Source organism: Pelophylax lessonae (assembly GCF_965119305.1).
Source record: "Pelophylax lessonae genome assembly, chromosome: 2".
NCBI classification, from domain to species: domain Eukaryota; kingdom Metazoa; phylum Chordata; class Amphibia; order Anura; family Ranidae; genus Pelophylax; species Pelophylax lessonae.
Genome location: NC_138769.1, coordinates 198,413,284 through 198,436,329, shown reverse-complemented (window position 1 = coordinate 198,436,329; position 23,046 = coordinate 198,413,284). Strand labels below are relative to the sequence as shown.

Here is a 23,046-nt window from a genome sequence, read left to right as displayed (position 1 = left end):
CAGGGAGACAATGCAAGAGCGTAATTGAAAGAAAAAGCCTGAACAATGGCCTTCATGGTGGAACCACCAGGTAATATTTTATAAAAGCTGCATATGTAAAAAAATGAACATGACTTTTGAAATTACATTACATTACATAAAATAAATTAAAGCAAATTTTAGGTAATAGGTTTACATATACAGTACTCTAATGGTATGTCATGAGCATATTAGATCAATGACTTCTCCAGGAATGTTTGTTCACATAATAGTGGCAACTAGAACCTTCAGGGCCCGAGGCAAGAAACCATTAAGGGCTCCCCTGATCCCCAGACTGGGCCCTTCCCTCCCTACCCGGTGGCGGAAGCCAGGGCCAGTCGCAAGTATGATGTTTGAGTGGTAGTTCTGCCACTGGTGTTAGTAGTTTTTTATTTTTATTTAGTTTTTCTACCATTTGTTTTATTCATTTCTTTTTACAATATTATTTTTTATACGTTTTTTTAAAAAATTTTAGGAGCCCTGTTGGGGGGCTTTGGTAAAATAATCAGGAGTCTAAACAGACCTTTGGGACAGAGAAAGGAGATGGAGGACACAGCTTTCCATCTCCTTCTCTGAAGCCTCAGCTGCACAGAATCAATTGATAGGAATAGCTCTGTATAGAGCTTCCCATCCATTCACATTCTGAAGCCTTGTGTTTCAGTTATGAATAGACAGAGTCAGTGATCGGTACGGATCACTCACTCGCCATTCAGAAAAGGCTTCATCCTGACAGATCCCCCGCAGCAGTTGGTGTGAGAGGGGAGGGGGGAACCTTGCAGAGCTGTGGGGACGAGGGGGGGACAGGAAAAAGCACAGGGGGGGCTGGAGAGCACACGGGGGGGGGGGGGAGGGGGTAGAAAGAAGCTGCATAGGAGGAGCTATGGGGGTAGCTGCATATAAAGGAACCAAACTCTTAATTCCCCAACCCCGCTTCTCCTCCTCTCCCTCCCACAGGCATTCAGCAGCCGCAGGAGGAAAATGGAGAGATGGGCTCCTCTATGCCAGTGTTTCTAAATCTATTTCCAGTCAGGGCAACCTTGAAAGTACTTTCAATCTGGAGGCCCCCCCCCAGTCTAAGGCTTGGTTCACATTACTCTGCGTCACAGAATATGGGCAAAATTGCACGTTTTCCTGACATGCAGACAAACACACAGGGGTGTCTTACATTCTTAATGGTACCCTTATGCATTGGCAAACATGGTGAATTTGTGGTGCAGCACAATTAAAGAAAAAAAAAAAAGGAAATTTTTTTTCCCAGCGTTTCTGTGGGGCAGCCCACTGAAACTAACTTGCTGCCCTATACGCAGCACACAGCTGCACAGATGTGAACCAAGGGCTTGTTCACATGTGAGGTTGAGGGGTGGTAAAACCCCCATGGTTTAACTGTATTTTGACAACCCCCAACTGTTCACCCTGTAGCTACACACTGAAGGTTTTTTTATCTTAATGTATAATGCATTAATATTAAAAAAAAAACCTTCTGCCTTTATCATCAGCCATCCCATTAAAGTGAATAGGACCGTTGGTGAGTCAAAAGCAGGTCAGGGAGGAGCCGCTGCAGGACAGGGATAAATGTTGTTCTTTAAAAATTATGATTTGATTTAAATCAAATCCACCCCGATTCTGGGGTGTTAAATTAACTGGGGTATTAAAGTATTACCTACAACTATTTAAACTAGTGGTTTTCCAACTTCAGGCTTCAGCAGTTTAGCAATGTAAGGTTACCCGGACTGATCTGTGAGTACATTTTTTCCACATATAGTATTGAAAGGTAGAAACCTCCTTGGAAAACAAAAGTTGGCTTGTTTCACCTTGGCTTTCTACAAAAAGAAGGAGAGATGTAGGTATCAGAGAATGGACAGAGATTTCACCTTGACACCTTTAACATAAGCATTATTCATTTATGCTTAAGGGACACCCTTGGGCAAACATGTAAGGTAATCATACAGTACTTTATTTATGAAGACCTAGATAATCCTTCGGAAATCAGAAGAACGATGATAGATACAATCGAATCCAATGTCATGTTTTATTTAAGCAATGTGTTGCTGCACAGCCAAGACTGAAATATAGTAGTTTCCAACTTCACTGTACAGCAAGTAGTTTTCTAGAGATAAGATACATTTTATTGTTAGTATGACTTGTTTAAATCTATAGTCACATTATAGTTTTTCTCATTTGCCTGTTATGCAAAGATGTGCAGTCTATCAGACATATTACAGTATATGTGATCGCAGAATAACACCTGTATGGGGACTGTAGTTGTGAATGGGTGCCAACCATTGTTTGTCATTTATGGGGCTGTTTATGACCACATAGGTTACCAGCTCCTAAGGTAGGTGGAGGAGCTTATTTATCTTACAGGAATGTTTTCCAACCATTTGGACAACTGGCTTACTCTTAAAACAACACTTTGCATTCAATATATTTTATACACATGTGATCACCAACAGAAACATTAATGTATTCTTAGGAAAACCTGCCTACTAATAAATAGGATGAAGTTTGGGACCGGGGCAAACCCACAGGACTTTTAGTAGAAAACCTTGCAGATTTGCCACTAGGAATAAGAAACAATCTACAATGGGGTGGTTTCACTACCTGGGGTGTCCATATTCCATCGACATTAACTTCTTTGGCTGACCTTAATTATCCCCCCTTAGTAGTACATACCATCCACACCTGCCTCAAAACCTGTGATAAACCATACATTTCCTGGTTCGGTCGTATGAATGCGGTGAAGACGGATGTCTTGCCAAAACTTTTACATGCCTTTCAGGTCATCCCTGTTCCCACACCCTCAGGCTGTCAACATGGCTATTCGTTCTTTCATTTGGTGACATAAGAAGCCCAGAATTCGGCTATCCATCCTTTCTTTACCCAAGGTCAGGGATAGGGTTGCCCTGCCTCAAGTTGCCTTATACTTCCAAGCTATGTTCCTCCTCCGAATAGTGGACTGGTATCATAGAAGATCCACTAAACTTTGGACTCACTTTGAAGAGGACTTGATCTCCTCAGATCTTATTTCCCTGCTTTGGACAGACCCCATTTATAGGCCTTCTAAAAAAATGGTTGGCGTGGCTTGAGTACATGCAATTACAACATTACGTCAAACAGCTCTCCTCCTCAGACCTACTGACAAGGGTTCCTACGAAGTTCGTCATTGATGTCTCGGTCCAATAGACCTGATTGCATGCTCGCTCAGATTTACCAGATTTTGTTGCGAGAATCTAATCCAAACCCACCTTCATTTCTCTCCAAATGGGAGCGGGACTTGAATATACCGGCAGAAGAAATATAATGGGACAAGGTACCAGCCTTATCATATAAACTTTCGGTTTCCATCTATGCTCAAGAATGCAACTACTGGATTTTCTCCCGCTGGTATTGCTGCCCTGTGACTCTTCAATAAATTGATCCCTACATTTCTGATGTATGTTGGTGTTGCTTGTGGGCCCCTGGCATTATGCTCCATATATGGGGTACCTGCCCACTAATTGTACCCTTTTGGGACAAAATACTGCAATTATACAATACTCTGGTGGGGGAAAAATACCCCAATCAACCTCAAATTACAGTACTCTCCATGAAGCCAGGCTCCTACAAACAAATCAAGAAAAGCTTGATCAGGCACTTTTTGATGGCGGCTTGGTCTGTTATTGCCAGAAACTGGATTCAATTGAACAGTATTGAATATATGTAAAGTAAAGTATGCTTGCTAGTGAGCAGGATGAATCTGAAGCTCAAAGCCTTACCTGGACTGTTTGGAATCATATTTGGTACTTCAATTTTGCTTCCTTTATTTCTACTACGGTTTAGGATGGAAAACTCCCCCGGGATCTGGTCATGCGTGGTCGGGGGCTCCTCCCCCGCCCCCACATACACTCTTACCCCTTCCCTTCCTTCCCCTCCCTTTTTTTTCCCCTCTCCTTTCTCTCTCTTTGTTTAGAAGTTATTTTCCTTTCTGTCTGCTCCCCCCCCCCTTAGTGTTTTTTTTTTGTGCTTTTTTTTAAACGGTTAATATGATAGCGGTATACAAATGTCAGTTTCTTTCTATTAAACCGGCCGATGTTGTCCAACATTTGGCCTATGTTTACTAGGCTTGAAGCTGGCCACAGGTCTTGAATCATGGCCAATTCAGCAAGAAGTTCAAGCTGTGGGTGGCCCAGTCAGCACTGGAAAATTGTCGGCCGCACAGTGGGTGCTGCAGCTGTCTTAAGACAGCAGCCAGCAAGGAAAGATTCCACCATTCATGCTAAAATCTTTTCTATTAGAAATATATGCCTGTATGGCTAGCATTAGGGGCAACAAATAACAACTTGTTTTGTTGAGTTAAGACTAGTGGCAAATTGCCGTCAAAGCTTCTCTTTAGTGTGTTAAACAGGCTATTCAAAGTATCAGTCACAAGGTAAACAAACACGCTTTGATGTATGTATGGGAAAACCAGGTATCCAAGCCATAACAGATGTACTAAGACAAGGCTAGAGTATATATTGGGGGAAGAAATGGAAATACATATTTAGAAATCACTGGAGCTGGCAGTATTTTGCAGACAGAGCAAATAATACATTTACCATGTAATATCATATTTGGAATGACGTACCCTTAGTATTTCATAAAATTATGAAAGCAATCTACCAAAGTCATAGTACCATATTTAGAAGACATCAACACATGTGTCACAAAATACAATGTTGCCACAATAATTATCAAATATAATGGTGATTCCAGATAAATGGTTTGTGTGACATCTGACAGTATTATTAAACGTTTTTGACAGCTTTTAGTAGCTGCGTCATGATCCTGTAATATTTTACATTTTGGTGCTGATCGCGCTTAATGTGGCAAGATGTCATAGCTTACCACTGACTCGTTTACCAAAACATTTATCTCTAATTTTTGGAATGCTATGCTAAGGCTTTTTTGCATGTGATACCCCAACATGCTTGTGTTACAGCACATTATTATATTAATTTGTGTTAAATGAAAAAAGAAAAAAATAACAGCTATATTAACTAACACTCCTTAAATTTTTTTTTAGAAAAGCGACTTTCAAAGGTAGACTGCGAGCTACAGTACATAACAACATATTCTATTTTATTGATGACAACTCATAGATAAATAGAAATCGACATAATAGTAACAACAACAACAGCAGCAATATACTTGTTATACACTTAATGGATACATTCACCTTTCGTAATATGTTACATCTATATTCAAGGTGTAACATACAACATGTTACTGTTGCAGCAGCCCCCATTCCCCCATTATGACAGCAATCGGGGGATCTTCTCCCTGAACTCACTGTTGCAAAAAAAAAAAGCCTCTGTGCAGGGCTCTGCCCACCTGGCATAGTTGAACATCTATGTGGCAAATAATGAGGTTGAGCCTAGGTTCACACTTAGGGCCATTTTTAAATTGTTCAAGACGGCATTTCAGCCTGACTTCGGGGGCAATTTCACAGACATCTGTGCGGGTTCCTGCATAGATTTCTATTGAAATCGGGCCCCACAGTACAGAAACTACTTTTGGGAATTGGTGCAGCGCCACAAAGTCGGCGTCACATCAATTCGGCAATTGGCTCCGATTTGACATGCGATTTGACGTGTCAAATTTCATGTCAAATTGGACCAATGTGAACATGGTCTTACTGTTTATAAATGTAAAGTTATGCACTTGGGGGCTAAGAATATGCATGCATCTTTTATTCTAGGAGGAGAACAACTGGGGGAGTCAATGGTGGAGAAGGACCTGGGTGTTCTTCTGATCATAAGCTTAATAAAAGAATTCAATGCAAGGCAGTGGTTTCAAAAGCAAGCAAAATCCTTTCTTGTATTATAAGAGGTATTGACTGCAGCAAGAGACATCATTTTACCCCTGTACAAATCATTAGTAAGACCCCATCTGGAATATGCAGTTTAGTTTTGGGTACCAATTTAAAAAAAGGATAGCGGGGAAATGGAGAAAATGCAGAGAAGGGCAACCAAACTGATAAGAATCTCAGCTATGAGGAAAGATTAGAGGTACTGAATTTATTTTCTCTTGAGAAGAGGAGATTAAGGGGAGATTATTATTATTATACAGGATTTATATAGCGCCAACAGTTTGCGCAGCGCTAACAAAATGAAGGCAGACATTACAGTTACAATACAATTTGGTACAAAAGGAATCAGAGGGCCCTGCTCATTAGAGCTTACAATCTACAAGGGAGGGTCAATTGATACAAAAGGTTACTAACTGTGGGGGAAGATCTGATGGAGAAAGTGAAACAGTGTATTAGCCAGATAGGCTTCTTTAAAGAGAAAGGTTTTCAGGAATCTTCTAAAGATGGATAAATTAGGGGACAGTAGGAAAGATTGGGGTAGAGCATTCCAAATGATGGGAGAAGCTCTCAAGAAATCCTGGAGGTGAGCATGGGAGGAGGTAACAAGGGAGCTAGAGAGCAGGAGGTCTTGGGAGGACCGAAGAGAGCGGCTTGGTTGATATTTTGAGATCAGGTTAGTGATGTAGCTGGGGGCAGAGTTGTGGATGGCATTGTTAGTACTTTGAATTTTAATCGTCGGGTGAGTGGAAGCCAGTAAAGGGATTGGCAGAGAGGGGTGGAGGACACTAAACGGTTGTAAGCTGGATGAGTCTTGCAGCAGCATTCATTATGGACTGAAGGAGGGATAGTCTATGCAAAGGTAATCCTATGAGGAGGAAGTTGTGGTAGTCGAGGTGAGAGATAACCAGGGAGTGAATTAGCAGCTTGGTGGTGTCGTTGGTTAAAAAGGGGCGCATTCTAGAGATGTTGCGGAGGTTAAGGTGGCATGATTTGGACAGGGATTGGATGTGGGCCTGAAAGGACAATGCAGAGTCCAGGGTTACCCCTAGCACCCTGGCATGTGTGGAAGGAGTGATAGTTGTTCCATTGATCTTGACAGGGAATTTAGGGGAAGGGGCACCTGGGGGGAGGAAATATTATGAGCTTGGTTTTAGATAGATTCAGTTTCAGGAAGTAGTGTGACATCCAGGCTGATATGTTTGTTAGTAAATCAGTGATGTGGGAGGAGACTGATGGGGTGAGCTGAGGGGTACAGAGATAGATTTGGGTGCCATTAGCATAGAAATGGTAGTGGAAGCCATGGGAGACTATTAGCTGACCCATGGAGGATGTGTAGATCAAGAATAGTAGAGGTCCATGGACAGAACCTTGGGGGACCCCAACAGTAAGAGAAGTTGCAGAGTAGAAAGTGGAATTGTAAGTGACAATGGAGAGCGCAGTCACTGAGACGAAGCAAACTGAGTTTTTTGAGGAGGAGGGGTGGTCAACTGTATCAAAGGCAGCAGAGAGGTCCAAGATTAAGAGTACGGAAGAGTGACCATTGGTTTTAGCTGTTAGTAAGTCATTTGTGAGTTTTAGAAGGGGGGTTTTTGTGGAGTGCTGCCGGCGAAATCCAGACTGAAGGGTATCAAGAAGGTTATTCTCAATGAGATGTTTGCTCAGTTTTTTGTAGACTAGATGTTCAAGGAGTTTGGAGGCAAAAGGGAGTAGGGAGATGAGTCTTATGTTGTTAAGATTGGTGGGGTCTAGTGATGCTTTCTTTGGTATGGGAGTGACTAGTGCATGTTTTAGAGGGTTGAGGAAGATGCCAGTGGAGAGGGAGAGGTTAAAGATATGAGTTAAAGAGTGTAGGATCGAGCCAGAGAATGAACGTAGTATTTGAAAAGGAACAGGGTCCAGGGAGCAGAAAGTTAGGTGGGCATTAGGAAAACGTTTAGTGACTTCCTCTACAGTAGTTGGATTAAACAAGGGAAGTATTGATTGTGCAGGAGGGCAAGGAATGTAAGGTGAGGGAGATATCTGTAGAGTAGAGATCTTTTCAATCGTATTTTTGAAGTGATTGGCAATCTCTTGGGTAATGAGTAAGTTAGTGGGTGGAGGTAACAGAGGATGAAGTAGAGCGTTGAAGGTTGAAAAGAGTTGATGGAGATTGTGTGAGAGGGTGTTAATGAGAGTGATAAAATAGGTCTGTTTGGCAGTGTGGAGGCAGGAATTGTATTTTTGGAGGGCAGATTTATATTGGCTGAAACATTACTGTGACTTAGTCTTACACCACAGACGCTCAAGAGTGTGGCTATGTTTTTTTTTTAGGCTTCTGGTATTGTCTCTCTGCCAGAGTTGTAGCGGTCAGGGCCTGATTCTGTGTGTAGTGAGGGGGGCCAAGGTATCCAGGGTGGATGACAGTGAACTGTTGTAAACAGAAGTCGGGAGGTTGAGGCGGGACAGGGATGAGATTGTGTTGTAGAGACTGGGTCCAATTGTATATTCATTTTGAATACTGAATTTATTTTATCCAACACCTCCTTCCAGTAACTATGTAGCTTGGGGCACCTCCATAGCATGTGGATCAGGTGCCCGATGGCCACTTTACATCTGGGGTGGAACGTATCTGGTCTTCCTCCAAATGAAAACAGTTTTTGGGGGTATAAAATGCTCTATGGAGTATATAGAACCGTGTGAGTTTCTGAGACGCTGAGAGGGAAAGTTTATTTACTGAGGTTACTATACCATCCCATTGAGCATCTGTCAATTTCCCCAAATCCTCTTCCCATTTTATTCTGCTAGATCAGGGATCCTCAAACTATGGCCCTCCAGTTGTTCAGGAACTACAATTCCCATCATACTTAGTCCTGTCTGTGAATGTCAGAGTTTTACAATGCTTCATGGGATGTGTAGTTCCACAACAGCTGGAGGGCCGTAGTTTGAGGATCCCTGTGCTAGATAATTGGGAGTCTTTATCCATTACTTTTACTTGTATATTTTCATATAATTCTGAAATCAACCCTTATAAAGACTTAACCTCTATCAAATTTTTCAGCAGGGGGATTCTACTCCAAGCTAGTCCACCTCCCTTAAATTGTGTTGCCAGAGCATGTCGCAATTGCAGATTCATAAAAAAAATCTCTATTCAAAAGCCCAAATTCTTCTTTCAATTCCTGAAAAGTCTTCAATATCGCTACTTTATATAACTGCGATAATTTATTCACTCTCATTTTCCAAATATTGGAATTTCCTATTTTCATAAGTTCATTTAATGCCTGTTATTACAGGAAAGCACGGTTGTAAACTCTTGGTTCCGACAAAGTGGATCTATCTACAAAACGCGTTGATCACAATTTGCTGCTGGTGAAAAAGGTTTCCAGTATGTTTATACTATATGAGTAGTCACTTGCTGTTATACACATATTACAGGTATATACAATGGAGCTTTTTTATTTATTTTTTTTACAATGTCAGTTTCTACATACCCTGTATATATGGGTTGTGCTCAATAGAATAGAATACTTTATAAATGTAGTTGTTATGTACTGTATGTATGTTGTTATGTACTGTATCTTGAAGGCAGTCTTTACAAGTCTCTTTACTATAAAAAATATAGCAAGTATTGAGTGTTTATGGGATAGTAGCACCAAGAATTTGTCTGAGCGTCACCTAATAAAAAACTCCCACATTCTCTAGTAAGAGTTATGTTAATCTTTACCATAACAGTTAAAGATGAAGTCCAATAAAGCAACTAAATACACAATTTGAATACAAATACAGGAGCCTTGCAAAGGATTTGTATTTTTGTAAATCCAGTCCTGTGATTTAGCCTTGCCTGACAATAGAGCCTTGCTGGTGACCAGACTTTCCTCTGCTGCAGCTGAACAATAAAGCTAGGCCACTGCCATGCCCACAGTCACAGTGAAGGGGCAGCAGTGGTTCTGCTTTCTCCCCTTGTCAGCATGTTTCTTTTCAACACGTGCTTTTGGTAAGCCCAATTGGCAATTGTATTTTCCCCACCTTACCCAGAGTACTGGTATACAGGGGAATACAAGAGGCTGACACTAAATCAGGCCACACACTGTGCAAATGTCATCCAGTTCCTAATTAACCAATTTGAATTTGAGCCATTGGTGGTTAGGACATCATGTGATTTTAAAACTGAAGAATTCATGGCCACTGTTCGGGTATTCAAACAGCCATAGATACCGGCTGTCAGAATACAACAACCATCAGTGGGAAATTCATCCATCCCCACTATTTTGCATGGATGGGAGGATGAATTGATTTATGATACCTGCGTTTGGAAATACATTTTAATATTTTTAACAAATTAGTGTTATTTATTTACTTTTAGACTTGCCTAGAGATCAGCTGTAAATTTGACATCACTCAGAAATTACAGTGCGCATTAATCACCCCAAAAACTAGAACAGTAGTGAAGCATGGAGGGAATGCAGAAGAATGCTATACCCCGACATGAGTGTTGTTGTATAGCCAAAACTAGTAAATAAAATGTTAAACTTGTATTTTTTTAAACTTAAAGGAGTTGTAAAGTCAGGAAGGTTTTTGTTATCTTAATGCATTTGGATAAAAATCCTTTTATGTGTAGCAGCCCCCCCCCCCAGCACCCCTAATACCGGAGCCCCGTCTCTGTCCAGGGATGTCCACAAGTCCCTCGGCCGTCCTGCGACTCTCTCTCCTGATTGGCTGAGATACAGCCATGGTGCCATTGGCTCCCACACTGTCCATAAAAGTCAGTGAGCCAATCAGGAGAGAGAGGGGACAGGGCCGAATGGCAGCTCCGTGTCTGAATGGACACATGGAGCTGCAGCTCGGCTCAGGTGCCCCCATAGAAAGCTGCTTGCTGTGGGGGCACTCGATAGGAGGGAGGGGCCAGGAGCAGGAATGAGGGACCCGAGAAGAGGAGGATGGGGGCTGCTTTGTGCAAAACCAACTGCACAGAGGAGGTAAGTATGACATGTTTGCTATTTTTTTTAAATGAGACTTTACAAGCACTTAAAATCAGCAATTACTCTCCACTAATCCCCTAATACTAAAGCCTAGTACACATGGTCTGAATTTCGGGCGGCATTGACTGGTTCAATAGAAACTGGCCATCATTCGACAGAAGCTGACCATTCTGCCAATTTCTGTTGAGGGGACATGATCGAAAAAGGTCTGCTGATCAGTGCTCTCAGCCAATGGCTGAGTGCGCTGACCGGAGTGTTCTGAGGGGTGTTGAGGGGGGGGGGGCGTCCCCCTGTCAGATCACAATATAACAGCAGGGGAGATCGCTGTAAAAACATTGAATTGTTAGTATAGCGGCTCCGACCTGAGCTGTCAGTTTTTTTTTTCGTTCAACCCAGCGGTGTATAAATCTTAAAATGGTTGTTGTGTTCTATGCATGAAGGTAAAAAAACCTTCAGTGTGAAGCTCCCCCTAATACTCACCTCAGTCCAGCATTGTGCATGAGACCCGAGGCTCTCCTGGGTCTCTCCCTCCTGATTGGATAAAATATAGTAGCAGGAGCCATTGGCTCCCACAGGTGTCAATCACACCCACCGAAGCGGGAGCAAAGGGTGGGGCTGAGCAGTGTTTTGTGTCTTATGGACGCAGAGAGCCAGCTCGGAAATGAGCAAGCACGAGTGCCTCTACAGCAAACAGCTTGCTATGGGGGCACTCAGCAAGGGGGAGGAGCCCACAGCTCCAGTGGGGGACCTGAGAAGAGGAGGATCAAGGCTGCTCTGTGAAAAACCACTGCACAGAGCAGGTAAGTATGACATATTTTTGTTTTTTTGTAGGCTAGGTTCACACCTCTGTCCAGAGCAGTTCACAGCAGGGGTCCGGTGCGTCCCTGTTCACTGTTTCAGGTCCGATTTCGGCCCAAATTTTTTTCGACCAGAAGATGCACAAGACTCCTGTGCAATTCGCTCCCCAGCCGTCCCGGAGCTGTGTGAACCGGCTCCATTGAGAGCCCCTGACATGCAAATTGAATGCGGGGAAACCCGCATCCAATTCGCAATAGTGTGAACCCAGCCTGAAATAAATGTTTTTCCTGTAGAATCACTTTAAGCTGATTTAGCAACTTCCAGTTTATTATTACAGAATACAGAATAGAGAATACTTTAATAATCCCAAAGGAAATTGGAAATAACAATAATAGACAAAATGCATCAAAGTTTGTATTTGAGAACAATGTAGCGCTCATGCAACATCGACCTTTGCCATACTTGCTATTTTCTTAAAGACATTAGTAATTACAGAAAAAATTCTAAATATAAAATGAGAAACACAATAACAGAAATAACTATAACCAGAAAGCATGCAACACGTCACTTACAAAAAAAAGTACCACGTGATTACCACGGCAAAGCACATGTTGCATTGTGGTCTATCAATCTGCATTATGAATTTGATACATGAGGGTGGAACTTCCTGCACACAAAAACATAAAAAGCTCCATAGGCAACAGCATAACAAAAAGTACTGTAGAACATTCTGACTTTTGACGTAAGGGATCAAACGCTGTCTAGCACACCAGCCATGAATGGGATTCCCCTCCCCCCACTCTGAGGCTTGAGGAAACTCCAGTCACACCATCTGCAATGTGAATACCTGGCATTTTTGCAGTTTAAACCCTTTCCTGCCTCATTATTGGGGGGGGGGGTGGATGACTTGTATGAAGCTAATGGTCTACTAGCAAATCCCATCCCCCACTCTAGTTCTGTAAATTGCTCAATGACAATAATAAAGCAAGGCTAAGTGACAGCCCAAACGCACAAAAGGGTTGTACGAAAATCTAGCCTGGTATAAAGACATATGAAGAAGACACGTTGCCATTACCAAAAGGGAAGTTTAGCGTAATGACACAAGGCAGCTCAATCTATTGCAGGACATTGTGCACTAGGTACAGTGAGTGGGGGGATGGGGGAATGGGGGATGGGGAGGGGGGGCTTAAACACCACTCAAATGAATGGATAATCTCACTTACCTCACACTGGATGTGGGTTCAAAACACAACGCTTTAGAGCTCCGAAAGCCGGTTGTTTTAGTCCTTAACTTCTTGCTGGAACAACACTGTCAGCACACTGACTTTTCTTTTCTTCTCACTAACTGTGCATGGTGGTAACTCTCCTTTTGTACGTCCTGGGTTTACAAACCAAAAAAAAAAAAAAATTTTAAAAATATATATCTCACCGGTGATCTTTTTTTTTTAATTTCCTCCAGAATTAAAAAAAAAAAAAAAAAAGAAAACAGAAAAAAAAAAAAAAAATAAAAACAATCCTTGATCCCAAAGCCAGTGGAAAGTTTTAGCCTTTATTATAAGTGAGGTGTCTTTTTTTATTATGATTGTGGTGCTCTATTCTTGCTGTGACAATCAGAATGTACAGCTAACTAGTTCATTAGCAGAGTTAGTTAGTCTGTGTTTGTGTGTGAGTGAAGCTCCCACAGACACAGCAGCAGCAGCTCAAAGAGGGGGGGAAGAGGGAGAGGGAGAGAGAGAGAGAGAGAGAGAGAGAGAGAGAGAGAGAAAGAGACTGGCAGGAAAAAAAAAGATCCACACACATACATACAGAAATTGAGACACTGAGCCAGTGACCTCCTAGAGAAAAAAGGGAAAAAAAAAAAAAAAAAAACACAGCCACTGACCTGAACTTGAGAAGCAAAAAATAAGAAATATTTTCCAACTACGCTTTCTCTGAAAATATACACAAGAAGATTTTAACCTAAAGCGCTTAATTAAGGTGCATCGTCTTTGGGCTTCTTTTATTTACAAACATCGCAGCATAAAGTACGAAAATAATATCCTAGTGTAGATTAAAAGGAATGCTAAACAAATGCACAAAAAAAAAAATAAAAGATAATTACGCCAATCTGTAATAACAAAGAACAATCCACATTCGTCGAAGCTTGAGTGGGGGAGGGGGACACGATAGCTGTCATGTACATCTGCAGATACTGACGTCTTTTTATATATATATATATATATATATATATATATATATATCAATGAATGCATGTAAATATACAAGCGTGTTTGTATCTATGTACATGTACGCATACAAATGTATATATATTATATTTACAGCTCTGTATGATGTATATGTTATAAGGCCTCTAGAAATTGTTGATAGATTATATATATATATATATATATATATATATATATATATATATATATATATATATATATATATATATATATATAAAATAAATATATTATATATATAAATTAAAGAAGAAAAAAAAAATATATATATATATATATATATAAATATATATATATTAAAAATATATATATATATATATGTGTACATATAATAAATATATATATATATATATATATATATATATATATATATATATATATATATATATATATATGTATATTATATTTACAGCTCTGTATGATGTATATGTTATAAGGCCTCTAGAAGTTGTCGATAGATTATATATATATATATATATATATATATATATATATATATATATATATATATATATAAAATAAATATATTATATATATAAATTAAAGAAATATATTTTATATATATATATATATATATATATATATATATATATATAAATATATATATATTAAAAAAAAAAATATATATATATATGTACATATAATAAATATATATATATGTACATATAATAAATATATATATAAACAACAATAAGCATTCACAACATTAACACGTTATACATAATAGAAACGCCTGCATGTAAAATAACAAAAAGCATCAAAGCAACAACAATATATACAGCGATAGCTATGCAACACAATATCATAATGGCTTCGACGGGGTGACATTATGTGACAGTAATGTTTCATGTTGTGCTTCAGATACACAAAATAGGAAAATTGTTGGACTTACAGCATCTTCCAAAATTGTGATTCAGCAGAACGGATATATACCCTAAAAAAATTGTCAGTCTATGACCCAGAAAGTCTTATTTTTTTTCAGCAGATTTTGTGTACGAGCCTTGTCTGGTTCTTTACAAGTTAGCACGTTTTTCTTAGATCCTTACACATTACTGTGAAAGAGGAAAACAAATAAAAAAAAAAAGAAAAGGGAAAAAAAAAAAAAGAAAGAAGAGTGCCTTAAAAAGCAAGCATAAGTACATGATGCAACATTGCCCTGATTACATGTGCTTCCCTTCCCCCTTCGCTTGCTGGTGGGAGTGCTGTTTTTTCCGCCTGTAGGGTCACATTGTGGTTGATTGATTCTCCTTTCGCCTTGCTCAGTCATTCAGATTTGGAAAGTAAATAACAAGTTGACATCATTACAGCTCTCTGCATTACTGTGACACATTCCTCTGCTACCACGCAACATCTAATAGAAGCGCAGAAAAACAGGAATAGCTTGTCTACGCCCTGTAATCTTATTCTGTGTTTTAATACAGTGGAATTTATTATTTTCACTGCAGATGTTCGAAGTTTTTAGGCAATGCCCTTGACCGTACATCGAGGCAATCATATTAGGAAGAGATTATCCTTTTATAAGAAATAAAGAGAACCCTAAAAATAGGAAAGGAGGATAGCACGGTATTTAAAGACAATTTTTATTCTGTAAATGTAGGTCCACGATTGGGGGTTGTGTTTCTGCATACCGGCCTGCAGCACTAGATAGGACCTAGGCCCTGCATATGTAGTATGTTGCCAGTGGCCTGGAAAGATCAGTGTGTTTGTGTGGGGGGGGGGGGGGCTCCCGAAGACACCTAATAATAGTTACTTGAAGCCCCCCCACTCCATACACAGACACACACACACACAAATAGGATATAGAGGATCCAAATTGAAATAGCAAAGACAGTTTATGGATAGTGTAGGACCCACTGACGATGGGGTACTTTGACGTAGTGGTGGGCTTGAGCACGATATGGCCATATGGTGGGACCAAATCCCCATTTTTATTTATGGATTGTCTTCATATTTGATAGTCATTTCTTTTGCATGTGTGCGCTATTCTTTTTTAATAGTAATGTAAGAAGAGAAACAATATTGTTGGGAGTCTGGGGCTGGTGTTCCTCCATAGTGCTTACGCGTTTGGCCAGCATGGACCGTGGAAGCAGAAATGATGTCACCGGTACAGGACGTGGAGACCAGCCCTTTAGCCCCAGTGATGTTGGCGCAATCAAGTCCTCCAGGATGCAGCAGTAGAAGATAGACCTCCACTAGAGATGCCTACCATTTCTTACCCATTTTTAGGGGTTTTTAATCCTTTGCAATAATCTTATTCCTTATAGTAATGCACTTAGTGGAACCTCCCCCCTTTCTTCTCTCTAGTAATGTAAGAAGAGCATGCTGATATCATACCCAAGATGTTACCAGGTACTTCATCCTCAGGATGCTTTTGGCATTACTACTAGAAACATTTATGCCCCCTTGACATCTTTGCAGTGTGTTACTGCATGCAAGTCGATATCCGTTGTGCTGCCCGCTATCATGTTTTGTGTAAAATCATTTTCAATGGGCTGTGAAGGTATCTCAGCACACCTAAAACTGAACCTGAGCCTTTTCTGGCAACACTGCACACCACAACATACTGTAATGCATAGCTGTAGATATCTTGCCCCCAAGGGTTTGGTTCTTGGACCGCTCCTTTTCTCAATCTACACCTCCTCCCTGGGTCAGCTGATTGCCTCCCATGGCTTTAAATATCATCTCTACGCTGATGACTCCCAAATCTATCTCTCCACCCCTCAGCTTACTTCATCAGTCTTCTCTCGCATCACCAACTTACTAACAGACATATAAGCCTGGATGTCACATCACTTCCTAAAACTCAACCTATCCAAAATCGAGCTCATGATATTTCCTCCCCCACATTCCTCTTCCCCTGTTTTCTCTGTCAAAATCAACGGCTCAACTATCAACCCGTCCCCCCCATGCCAAGGTCGTAGGTGTAATCCTGAACTCTGAGCTATCCTTTCAGCCACACATCCAGTCACTGTCCAAAGCTTGCCGTCTCAACCTCCGCAACATCTCTAAAATACGCCCCTACCTAACCAACGACACCACAAAGCTTCTAATCTACTCCCTGTCATCTCTTGTCTTGATTACTGCAACTCCCTTCTCATTGGCTTACCTTTAAATAGACTATGCCCCCTTCAGTCAATCATGAATGCTGCTGCCAGGCTCATCCACCTTACAAACCGCTCTGTGTCTGCTACCCCTCTTTGCCAATCCCTCCATTGTCTGCCACACAACCTACAAATTAAATTCAAGTTACTAACCATAACTTACAAAATTTGGCACCCAGCTACATCACTAACCTAGTCTCAAAATACCAACCAAATTGTTCATTTCTCCCAGGACCTCCTGCTCTCTCGCTCAGTTGTCACCTCTTCCCATGCCTGCCTCCATGACTTCTCCTAAGCCTCTCCCATTGTCTGGAATGCTCTACCCCAATGTGTCTGACTATCGCCTACTTTGTCTACTTTCAGACGATCCCTGAAAACACATCACTTCAGAGAAGCCTGGCAACCACCTAACAACTGTACTTTTATTTTCTCCATCAGCACATCCCCCACAGTTATAAACTCTTGTATCTCTTGACCATCTCTCTTAGATTGTAAGCTCTAACAAGCAGGGCCCTCTGATTTCTACTGCATTAATTTGTATTGTATTTGTACTGTCTACCCTCAAGTTGTAAAGTGCTGCGTAAACTGTCGGCGCTATATAAATCCTATATAATAATAATAATAAAATCTGCTCTTTCCTAGTTCTCCTACTATCCTCACAGTGTTCCTTCTGTCTCATTCTCTTCATGTCTTCCTCCTGCAGGGGTTCCCCAAGACTCTGTTCTTGGACCCCTTCTCTTGTTCACCTACACCTCCTCTCTTGTTCACTTGATAACCTCCCATTGCTTCCAATACCATCTCTATGCTAATGATACCCAGTTCTATCTCTCTACTCCTCACCTCATTCCTTCAGTCTTCTCTCGTATTACTAACTTATTAACTAACGTATCAAAATGGATGTCGCACCACTTCCTCAAACTAAATCTTTCTATAACTGAGCTTGTAGTATTCCCCCATGTGTGCCTTCGTCCATGATTTTTCCATAAAGATCAAAAATCCACTATTAGTCCCTCCTCTCATGCCAGGGTACTATGTGTAATCCTAGACTCTGACTTGTTCTTTCAGTGCCAAATCTAATTGCTATCAATAGCTAGTAGACTTCACCTCTGTAATATCTCTAAATTTGGCCCTTTTTAGCTAGTGAAAACACCAAGCTACTTATTCGCTCCCTTATTATAGCTTGCCTTGACCACTGCAACTCCCTTCTCATAGGCGGAGGCTATCCCCTCTTCAGTCTATCATGATTGCTGCTGCCAGACTCATCTACCTTACCAACCGCTCAGTGTCTGCCATCCTTCTTTGTCAATCCCTCCACTGGCTTACGATTGGCCAGGTAATTAAATTCAAAATACTAGTAACTACACCATACAAAGCCATCCATTCACAACTCTACCGAAAGCTACATCTTGTGTCCAAATATCACCCAAACAATCCTCTCAGCTCCTTCCAGGATGCTACTTCCAAGACCTCTCTAGCCCTCTTTTCTCCTCCCTCAAGCTCATCTCCAAAACTTCTCCAAGGCCTCTCCAACCCTCTGGAACTCTCAACCTCAATTTGTCCAGCTATATCCTACACTGAAAACCCTTAGGTGATCCCTGAAAACTCATATCTTCAGGGAAGCCTATCCCGCCTCCAATTAACAACTGAACTTTAAGCTCTTCCATCAGCTCATCCCTCACAGATATTACATTTTGTACCACTTGTCCCACCCAATTACATTGTAAAGCCCCATACACACTGGCTGAATGTCCAGCAGCATTGGCCTGTTCAGTAGAAACCGGTCGACATTTGGCCCATGTGTACTGCAGCCGCTCCGACACGTGTCGAAGGGGCATGACCATAAAAGGTCTGCCGACCGGCTCCCAATCATTACTTTCAGCCAATGACTGAAAGCGCTGACCAGAGTGTTCTGGCGGGGCTGGGGCGTCCCCCTGTCAGAATACAATCGAATAGCATGGGAGATCACTATACTAACATTGGATTGTTAGTACAGTGGTTCCAAACTGAGCTGGGTTTAACAAAAAATAAATTAGTAGTGTGTACTAGGCTTAAGCTCTTATGAGCAGGACCTTCTTAACTCTCTTTTATTTTGTTGTATTCTAATTGAATTGCCTCTGATTATGTTGTAAGGCGCTGTGAAAACTGTTGGTTATGTATAAATCCTGTATAATAATAATAATATAATAATTATGGTGTGCTGAATTTCAGATATTTTTTCTTGTTACTATTGGGGTAACATTGCAACCAGGAGCATGCCATGAATTGCAGTGACCCCCTCAGGTGACACACAGTGATGTCTTTACTAGAAGCACTTGAAGCACCGCAGCTCAGTAACGTTTCCATAAAACCACAAGGCAGCGATACCAAGCTAGCACGCTGGCAGCTGGGTCATTCAGTTTTAATGGAAGTTTTTGTACAGGTGCCCACCTACACCATTACAAGTAATGATGCTGTACAGCCCAGCTTAATGCTTTCTAGAAACCAATGTCTGCTGACAAGTGTTATTAGTTGCTAGGATGCTGGCTTCTGAGCCACAGCATCATTGGTTGCTATGCCAGCATCCAGCAACCAGGGAAGGGAGTTAACTAATTTGGGGTGGCACCCAAAGGGGGAGGGGAATATAATAACCTGGAGGCAGGGCAGCCATCAGAAATATTGGGGCCCCTTACACAGCTTTAGGCCTTGGCCCCCTGGGGCCTTACTACCAGCATTCCCCTTGGGACGGCTGGGCCCTTCAGGATGCCCGGGCCCCCTATATGTGTATGGGCTGTCCCCCCCCTGATGGCTGCCCTGCCTGGAGGAGCAAAAAGGTGTTCCAAAGCCTTGCTTTCAACATTGACCACACATGCTTGTCTGTATTCATGGATATATTCTTGGTGACTTTCATCAACTAGATTTGTTTCCCACCTCTATCGTTCTTGTACTAAGAATTGCATGTGTTCCTCAACCTTAATAGTGCCTATAAATATCAGAACAACGTTAGTCTAATAAGGTTTTTTTAACATTTATGACTGCCTTTGTTAAAAGGTCATGATAGATGGACTGCACATAAAGTCAATCAGCTGAATTGGAAATATTGAACAGTTTACTATTATTAATGTTTATTTCTCTTTATGAATCCATCATTCACATGAGTTACTAGCTTTTCTTGCAGAAAAAAGGGTCTCTCTTTCAATCAAATACTGACGTGTACTTTTAATACAATCATTGCAGCAATAAAATATGTTTGGGTAAATGTAATGGTTAGTTCTCATCAATGCTACTGAACAATTCAACCACTTATTGACAGCTACCTAATTTGCAACACATATTGTATATTGGGACAAACAGCTAAACACACAAAAGGAAGAAAAGGGTAAATTTATTTTCACCCTGTGCAGCATTAAAATGAATGCAAGCTACAGCTTCTGTCCCAGTGCAATTCTGCAGTTCCATTCATTTTTGTTTATCTCCACATCAATGGCCTGTACTTTTGGGATTATTACACATGCAATTATGCTAGATATACATAGCTCGCATTCTGGCCAATTTCTGCAAAACTGGCTAGTCCTGTCTGCACCACCAGGCTCAACAAACATTAATTTGAAAATTGAAGAGACAAGTTGGAAAAATCTTGACCCCAATGACTGCAGTCACCATTCAGGTTTTATGACAGATGCTGGAGCATTAGCTGTCAGAATACAATAGCCAGCGGGGGAGATTCTTCCATTTAAGTTGAATGAGAAAAATCTACATTTGTATGGTTAGCCTTTATATTTGCATGCAGTGCCACTTGTGTGGCTGGGCCTAGTTTAAAACAGACATGCACAAGTTGCATCTACTGATTTGTTGTATTCTGCCCTGCCTGAGCACTTCATTGCACCAATATGTAACACAATGCTTTTGCAAAAGCCAGCCAAATACGGAGCAAATTTCACAAACATTGTTGATGCAGGAATCCCTCCTGCCAGGCTATTGTCTTCTCCCGGTGGGAGCAGGAGAAGCCGTCCCCGCTGGGGGAAGACAGATTATTATAATAGACATGGACTATTTCTGCCAACACTGGCTGATACAATGGTTGCCGCTACATTGATTCCTGTCCATGATACTGGCTGTCTTCTACTTCCAGATGGACCTATTTAGTAATGATATAGTGGACACTAGATTGTGATTACCCTACTCGGTCTGTATTAAAGGAAAATGTGTTGAGATAAGTTCCCATTGATAGTTACCTGTCTGTTATGCTGACCCTGTGGTTTCAATACCTTCTTGGTCACATTCTCAGAAAAGTAGGCCTATTGGTAGTTCTGAATTCACTCTGTGTTTATAAGCTTCATACTTGCACTGTTATCAACGATTAAAAAGTAGTGAAGCTATTAAATGAACATTACAGTCCAGGTAGTTGTATTGATTAAATGTCAGTAATGACACACATTTCTTTCATGCCAGGTTTTCTTTAAAAGTAACAGTGCAAATAATTAAAACAAAGAGTACCTTCAATTTCAATGTCAGTGTGTTTGGATAACAGCTAACAGTAAGCAAGGTATCAGAAATCCTAGGGCCCCTTTCATACAGGCTTTCCGATCCGGTCCGCCTGTCAGTTTTTCAGGTGGACCTGATTGGATGCTCTATACACCCCTATGGAGCGGTGGATGTCAGTGTTGACATGTCCGCTGACACCGCTGCTATCCGATCCCATCCTGTCTGTGAAATGGAAAATAGGGTTTCCATCCGTCTGGAGTATCGGATCAGATAGGATCAAATAAAAACAGACAGGCAGACCATTTTCATCTGATCTCCCATAGAGAAGAGCAGGGATCTGACAGGTCTGTCTCTGCACACAGAGCGGAGATGGACCTGTCACCTGCCTGCTCAGCAGATCGATCCCTGCTGAGCAAAACAGAGTCCGTCGGGCGGAAAGCCCGTGTGAAACTACCCGAAGGGTGTCACAAAAAAGTTGCCATTAGACATGAATATTTTTAAGGATTGCCTTTTGTCACTACAATCATAAGCACAGTAAAATGTCTCAACAGACCTTACATTCATTTTAATTGTGTATTTGTGTATGTGTATCAGAATAGAAGATAATCTTTTGTTGATTAGTACAATGTGTATTGTCTGAACACTGTCCTATGTGTATAAGTAAGCTGGCTATTGGGTTGGATAAAAGCAGATAATGCTTCCTATTTCCAGAATCAAGTCCTGTTTGTTTTTGATGCTGGTGGATGGCAGTTCAGGCAGCTAGAGGTACTTATTGTCACATAGTGAGATTTTCCAGCTTGGAAAATGTTCTTGCAACCAAATCAGGATCCTTCACTCCTCTACAAAGAAACATCTGAAGTACCATACACACACTGCTGTTAGCATCAGATGAGGATTGAGGCATCTATCCAACTGCTCAATGTCTGCCAAACCTCTTTGCTAATACCTCCACTGGCTTCTGCCCGCCAAGTACATACAATTCTAATTACTAGCTACAACATACAAAGCCATACACAACTTTGCCCCAAGCTACATCTCCGGCCTGATCTCCAAATATCAAAAGGGATAGTCGGCACCCAGGATGACATCCAAAAAATAGTATTTCTTTGTTAAAGTGGTAGTAAACCCCGCTTGGTCATTTTTACCAACAGGTAAGCCTATAATAAGGCTTAACTGTAGGTAAATGAATATTCACCCTGCATGCAGCCAGTGACATCACTGGTGCATGTGCTCTGAAGGTCTGGTCACACTTCCTATTGGAAGTTCCTTGCTGGAACTTCAGAGCTTCATGCCAGAACTGAGGGCTCCTGTGCGGAAGTGACGTCATCAAGGCTCTGGCCAATCACATAGCCGGAGCGCGGGAACATGTCAGCCTTCTCAGCAGTTGGGACCCCCCCCAGCAGAACACTCTGATCAGTGCTCTTTGGCATTGGCTGCATTGGGAATTAGTCCCAATGTCTGAATGGTCGGCTTCTGTTGGACAGGTCAACATAAACACTGGCTGAATAGCAGCTGTTTTTTTTTTTGAACTGGCAAATGTCTCCTGACATTTGTCCTGTGTGTACGCGGCTTTAGGCTCCGTTCACATTATAGCGTATGGATCACGGGCAGAACCGCCGCGGTTCCGCCCGCGATCCATCCGGAGATTATTGCAAATCGCGGGA

General features: G+C 41.3%; 1 protein-coding gene across 1 annotated transcript in view; it reads right to left on the bottom strand.

Moving 5' to 3' along the window:
• Positions 1–15,120, bottom strand: part of TBL1X (transducin beta like 1 X-linked) — a 398,056-nt gene extending 382,936 nt beyond the window's left edge. Inside the window, exons 1-2 of the mRNA XM_082245440.1 lie at positions 14,713–15,120; positions 12,822–12,976 (exon numbers count right to left, since the gene is read on the bottom strand). The gene's annotated coding sequence lies outside the window, so the exon portion shown is untranslated. The remainder of the gene's footprint in view (positions 1–12,821; positions 12,977–14,712) is intronic.
• Between the last annotated feature and the right edge of the window lie 7,926 nt (positions 15,121–23,046).